The following is a 7807-nucleotide window of genomic DNA, read 5'->3' on the forward strand; positions in this document are numbered from 1 at the left end:
CTCTAACAATTGAGAGAAATAGTATTAAAATCAATATAAGTTGCCAAGTAAGAAAGAAAAAGCATGTTTAGAACATTGTTTACATATATAATAGGCGAGTGCCCGCCTTTTGGGGGGATTTAAAATATTATTAAAATAATATTAAATAATTTTAATAATATATTATATAAATACTAATGAAATATAATAAAATTTTAAAATATTAGATAACTATATATCATATACTGTTAGTTACTAAGTTTCATTATAATTAGTATTCTATGAATTATTAAAAAATTTAGTTTTTTATAATCTCAGCTTCAGTACTATTTCTTTTAAATATAATATCCGAAAGAGATTAAGAAAATTTAAAAACTTAAACTTACATGGCTAAAAGTAACGAAGATAATAATATGGATAAACTGATGAAGGTTTTAATTAAATTATTAAGAGAAAAAATAAAAAAAAAATAATATCATTAAAAAACACACCAAATCAAAAAAAATATTCTCAGAGAATAGAAAAGTGCTATATAAGAAAAAAAACTATATTAAAATCTATGATAATAATAAATGTCACGACCAGATCTATTGGCCCGTGGCCAGCACTAGGGAATGGGTAGGCGTAAGGCCACCGAATCCCGTAGTAAGCCTGACCATTCACTAACTTAATCAAATCTCAATCCAATAGCACTGGTGCACAATTAACCTTAACCATCAGGTTCTACATACTTAGAATGTAGACTGCCAGCATGAATAGGCAAGAGCGGAATTTATATGAAATTATAAAATGATAAATCTGAAATTTCTAATGTGGAGATTCTAGAATTTTAAAAGTCAACACACTAATAAAATCAGATACATTAAACCAGAAGATGAAGGAATCAGGCTGCTAGATCAAAAGAACTGCGGAGAAACTAACCACACCTGAAAAACAGTTAAATTGAGACTGTCAGTCTCGGGAGTGAGTTAAAATCATATATCCAAACAACAATTACAAACACTTCAATAACACATTTATTTAATTTAACATAAAATATTAAATCATGCAAAAATATACGTGTCATGCCATGCTTCTATAAAATAAATTTCACATACTACGGGACGGAGTACTTCAGTAGAACCCTAATCCCTATTACTAAACAGTCTTAGCCTTTCAGCCCTCCATTCCAACAGAACTGGCGCCCAGAGAACGAAGCTCGACCAGGGTCCTTAAATCCAATCTGGTCACTTAAGTTTTAAATAAAGTCGGCGCCTAGAGAGCAATGCTCGACCAGAGACCTTTACTCCGGCAAACTCTCTCTACTCAGCCAGAGAGTTAAACTCGACTAGGACAAGTCCTAAATTTACCTTTTACTATCTGTCTCAAATTCATACCGGTGCGCATGCGGTCCTGATGTAATCCATCAGGTGGCATGTTCTACTACCGTCTCATCCCGAGTCAACATGCATTCACAATAGCATTGATGCAGAAAACGATACATATATGAATAGTAATTAGATAAATAATTAAAATATTAAATCATTTAATCATAACTGATATGAAAAAATTTATAATGACATATGTAAGCAGGTATATGATTTTAACTCACGGTTCTGACGACCTTCTAGCTCTGCTCTGATGCTTCGAATGGAGCGAGCCGAATTGACGGATTTATCTAATCACGAGAACAATTAAATCAGAAAAAGTAAAATATTTAATAAATAACTCTAGGCCTAGACTCCTAGAATTTACTATCTAAGAATTTCGACCCGGATAAATTCTACTGAAATTTCGATAGAACCTCCCCTAGATACGGATTTTTACCCCCCGTAAAACGGGTCAAGAACCTGCCAGAGAACACTTCAAAATATTTCAACACTTCACTATTTTTTTCGACTCTGCCACATAACATAAAACACGATTATTGGCAGACAGTTCGATAATTAATTATTTCGACAACAAACCTCACATAATTTTTTTTAATGCTCAACATAATTAAGTAAACACATAATTTTATATCAACAACCTCTAAAAATCTACAGTATAGAGAAATTACTGAGACGCTATATCACTCAGTCGACTCGCCTCTAACCGCCGGAGTCCGATCGACGATCCGAGCACGCCTACGGACTCAAGACAACGCGCTGAAGATAATTCTAGCTTTCGATCTTTTGATCCGACTCCCGATCTTCCGGAGACATTTACGGACGATTTCGGCCATCAATTGTCAAATAGAGTCCGATCGCCACGAAACTGGTGCCATTGGAAAGCTTGAGTTAAGGAGAGTCCGGATATGCCCTCCGATCATCCATCCCCAGCCAGGACTCGCTGGAAAAGCCCCAAATTTCGGATGCCCCTAATCTTTTCACCTCGCCGGATCTTGCCGGCAGCCTCAAGGGGTGGCAATGGTCGAAAAACGAAGTCTAGAAGTTGCTAATCATTTTGAGCCTAAGAACGCTGCAAATGGTCACCGAAAACTCCATGATCGGCGGCAAGAAAAAATCTACCATTTCTAGCCATTTCCATCGCTTCGATGCTTCCATTTCCATTGAGCTCGCCAATGACACGGACGAGCTTCTTATGCTATCGCCACCGTTGCCCGACGCTTCCTCTTCTTCTTCTTCTTGTCTTTCTTTTCTTTCCTTCCTTATCGATATTTGGTTCCTGAACTTTTCTTCTTTACCATTTAGTCCCTCAATTTTTTACTTACTAACAATTTCACCCTGTAAAATTTTCGATTAACCCTTTAACTTTTCTTAGCTTTTCAATTAAGCCCCTAACTATTTAATTTGGGCCAAATTAAAATTATTGAAAATATAGAATTACTTATTTACCCTTGCTTTTAAAAGTAAAATTATCAAAATACCCTTACCGATACATTTAATTATAAAAATACCAACCATATAAATTTTCATTTAAAACTCTAATCTAAAACAATTATATTTTAATCCTTATTCTAAAATTAATTGTTAATTTAATCCCAACACTTAATTAACTTAATTAATCAGTTTACTAACTATTTTCCAATTAAAATCAACTCCAATAGCTAATTAAAATTCATCATTCCTAAATAAATTCCTTTATAAAATATTATTTATTAATTCTTTCATAACTCTCAAATATAGAATTCTAATTCATATATTCATATTGGGAAAAAATCTAGTGACAAAAAATATGATCTATTTTTCAAAAAATTTACTTAATTAATTCTTGAAAATCAAACTAATTAGATATAGAAACTTATTTTTATCTAGTATTGAAATTCTATTTTAAATTATCTCAAATAAACTAATTAAAAATAAAATAAAATTAATTTAAATAAAAACTCGTTATTAATTATTATTAATATTAAAAAAATTCCGGATATTACAATAAACTTTAAAAAATATATTAAAATGCATAAAAATAATTTTAGAAATAAAAAGATACATTTAGAAAAAGACAAAACATCTTTTAAAATACTCTTTTTATATAGAAAAACTATTGATTTGAATTTAACTAACCTAGCATAAAGAAAGCAAAAAGATAAAAATAAACTTATATGTTCATAAAGAGAAACCAAGACAAACATCAGAATAATGAAGAAATTGAATTGAAGAAGATGCCAGTAGCTTATGAATAAAATAAAATAAAACAAATGGTAAAAAGAGAAAAATTAATAAATGAAATATGAGAATTAAAATTTTTTATTTTTCTTTAAAAATAGGAGAATAAGAGTTGACAAGTAAAATCTATAAGATATATATAAAAAATGCCAAATTTTTCCATGAATTTTTATGTGGCAAAATTTTAAGAAGTCATGTCATATTGTTTTTCAATGAAAATGATATGGCACAATCATAAAAATATTAACTTATAAATATTTATAAAATAATTAATGTGATTTTAAATAATGCTAACAATGAATATGTTATTTTTAATTTATTTAAATATAAAATTATTATATTCTTAAAATGATTATAATAAGCATAGTAATTAATAAAAGTACTACATATTAATAGTAAATTTTATTATTTTTTAATAAAATATATATTTATATATATATAAATAAAAAATAATAAAATAGTAAAAGAATAGAAATTTAAATTTGGATCATAAAAATAGTTAAAACAATTTGTGACATATTGAAGAATTTATTAGTCCAATATAATAAATAAGAAAAAATTTAAACTATATATATATGATAGCATAAAAAAATTAGTAAAAATTAAATAGCAAAAGTTCTAACAATCTTATTTATTAAAATAAGTATTATATAAATATATAAGAACTTATTAGTGCAATAAAATAGATATAATTAATATTGATAAGTATATATATTTCTCATATTTATTTACCTTAGCATATAAAATTAGAAAATTTTTATAAGAATGTATTATAATTCTTATAAAATATCGTAATATGTGACAATTTGATAATCATCAGTACAATTTATCGATAATGAAATTATCAAACGATTGAAAAATAGTCGGTAAATTATCAATATTCTTATATATTGACAAAAGATTCTAATGGTAAACTATGAATTTCGTATAGTATGCATTTATATCTAAATCATTAACAAATATTACAAATTTATATAAGTATATATAGAGAGAGAAAAGAAGCAAAGATGTCCAAAAAATATTAATGCCCAAAAAATACTCTTCCCTGCTATGGAAGAACCTCTTCTCCTCCCCATCGTCCTTTTCTTTTCCACACCCTAAATTCTCTCTCTTGCTTCCTATTTTTTCTCACATTTTTTCTATGCATTTTTCACTTATTTTAATTATTTTTCTTTATTTCTTATTTAATTACTTATTCTCTTTTTTATTTACTTCTTAAATTCCTCCAAAGCCTACTTTTAGAAAACTTCATTAAATTTATTTTAAGTTTCTTAAAATTATCTGTATTTTATTATTTTTGTTTCTTTAGCTTGTTGTATAATTATTAAATTTTATCTCAATTTAACTTATTTTAATATTTTTGTAAATACTTTTTATGTCTATAAATTTTTTTTGATCTTTCTCCATTATCTCTATCTGTTTTTTAAGATTTATTTTATATATTTTTCATTTTGAAGTTTAATATTAATTTTTAGATCTTATTTATTTTGAATATATCTTAGTAATTTATTTTATAATTTCTCATAAATCCTCTCTATTTTTAAATTTATATTTTCATTTTTATAATTTATATTTTTAAATTATTTTAATTTTATAAAAACAACTTTAACTTTGGATTATAGATAGATTTTTTATTTTTAAAAATATTTATTTAAAGAGTTACCAATAATTTTTTATTTTTAAATTATATCTAAAAATACTTATGAATTACTGATGATTTTTTTAATTTTTCAGATATTATTTAAATAGTTATCCACAGTCTACCAACAACTCTTTTTTTTTTTTGATAAATTATTTTCCTCTAAAACTTTGATGGAACAACAATTATCCAATAATTTAAAACTAATTACTAACAAAGATTTAGTCACTAAATCATTATTTTATAAAATAGTTTGATGAAATTACTTATTGTCAGTACATTTTATCGATAATAAAATTATCAAGCAATTGAAAAATAATCGGTAAATCATCAGTATTCTTGTTCACTGACAAAAGATTCTGCGGATAAATTATGAATTTCTTATAGTATGCATTTATATCTAAATCATTAACAAATATCACAAATTTATATAAGTATATATAGAGAGAGAAAAGAGGCAAAGATGTCTAAAAAATATTCTTCCCTGCTATGGAAGAACCTCTTCTCCTCCCCCTCGTCCTTTTCTTTTCCAGACAAACAAAATGATTCCCAAATCAGTGTTCAAACAAAACAAAATAAAATAAACATCAGTATATATGCTAAAGAAAATGCGCAAACTTTTTCAACAATTGAAGAAAAAAATGGATAAATGAATTGGATTATAGAATTGGAAATTGGCATGTATCCAAATTGAAGAATAATTTATACATTCGAAGACAAGTACTAGCATTTGTACATTGCAGATCAATAATATGTATAATGTGTGAATTGAAATGACGAATAATGTTGTTAAAATTAATTTATTTGATTTTTACTAATTTAATATAATTAATAAAAATGATAGATAATAATAGTATAAAAATAAAAAATAAAAAAATAAAACTAAAATATTATACATAAAATATAATAAAAATTTTATGAAAGAATTATTTAGATAATTAATGAAATAAAATTGCCCTAGATATAACATCTCCACTTATTTTAGTAATAAACTAGATATGTGCCCGCCTTATAGGTGGAACTAACTAACTTTTAAATTAGATAATATTTGAAATTAAAATAAATAATACCTTATTACTTTATAGAATCAAAAGATCTTAAAGAAAAATTATAACATTAATATTTTGAAATTGTCATTTTATTTTTAATCTAATTTTTATATTTATTTCTTTACAAATTTGCAATACATACACTCCTATGACAATACTTCTAATAAAGTGGTCGTAAATATATGAAGACAAGTACTAGCATTTGTACATAGCATATCATCAGATAAACTGGAATAAGGCTATTAAAATAATATGCATAAAATATGAATTGAAATGGCGGATAAATTAATTGAATGAGTTTTATGCTTAATATTGCTAAAATTAATTTATTTAGTTTTTTTTATTAATTTAATATAATTAATAAAAATAATAGATAATAATAATATAAAAATAAATTCATATAAAAATAAAATACTAAACATAAAAAATAATAAATTCTCTATGGATAAATATCGTTTAAATAATTAATGAAATAGAATTGTATTGAATATAAAATGTCCTCTTATTTTAGTAATAAATTTTATATAAAATTCATATCTTATATTTTTAAATTTTTTTAAACTAATTAAGAAATAACTGTAATTTACGATTTGAATTTAAAATTGATTGGTATAATTACAGTTAAACATTATAACATATTTAAAAATATTACTTAATGATGCAAAATGCCAATCCACAAATATGAACAGTACATAATTATAGAATTGAAATTGTACAAGATTTATTGTAATTAATAATTAAATTTATAGTGCGTATCGTCAAATATTATCATACTTTTTATAACTATGATTTTGGGCCTTATTTATTTATACAAGATTTTCATTTATAAATAAATATATTTATTCTTTAGAGGCAAGAGGCAACAGTAATTATTTTCTTCAGTTGATACAAAATTATTGTTTGGGTTAAGGAATTTGAAATTATGGATTTAATAAAATTTATAAATTTAGAATCCATAGTTTTAAATCTATAAATTTTAAAAATTGAATTGTTTAAATTAAATATTGTAACAATGTATATTTTTTAAGTTAGGAATTATTTTGAGCTAAGATAAATTTATTAAGGATTGAAATAAAAAGATAATATAACAATCCAGTTCTTCTAAAGTGATAGATTTTAGATATTTCCATGTTCTAGATGGGAAATTAACCTCTAAAAAATGAAGAATTTTGGAGATGGCGAATCTCTTAAGATTTATGAATTTAGATTACTTTTTTTGCCAAACAATGGATTTAAACTAAATCTATAGATTCTACAAAATTACTCATTTAAAATTTCTCAATCCAAACGACTTCTAATTAATAAAAATTACATTATTTTAGAGTATCAATAACAAAAATAATAAAAATAGAAACTATAATCAATACTACATTAAATATGATTATCAATGCTAATCAAAGTATTTATGTTGTGTTATTGATTTAGTTCATGTTAACATGGTTAATTATGATCTAACTTTCTAAAGAAGAAATTACTTAATTAGAGCAATTTATATCATCAAGCTGGAAATGATAATTTTATAATTACAATTATTGATAAAATAAAATAAAATT

Source organism: Ricinus communis, chromosome 6 (assembly GCF_019578655.1).
Source record: "Ricinus communis isolate WT05 ecotype wild-type chromosome 6, ASM1957865v1, whole genome shotgun sequence".
In the NCBI taxonomy this organism is placed as follows: Eukaryota; Viridiplantae; Streptophyta; class Magnoliopsida; order Malpighiales; family Euphorbiaceae; genus Ricinus; species Ricinus communis.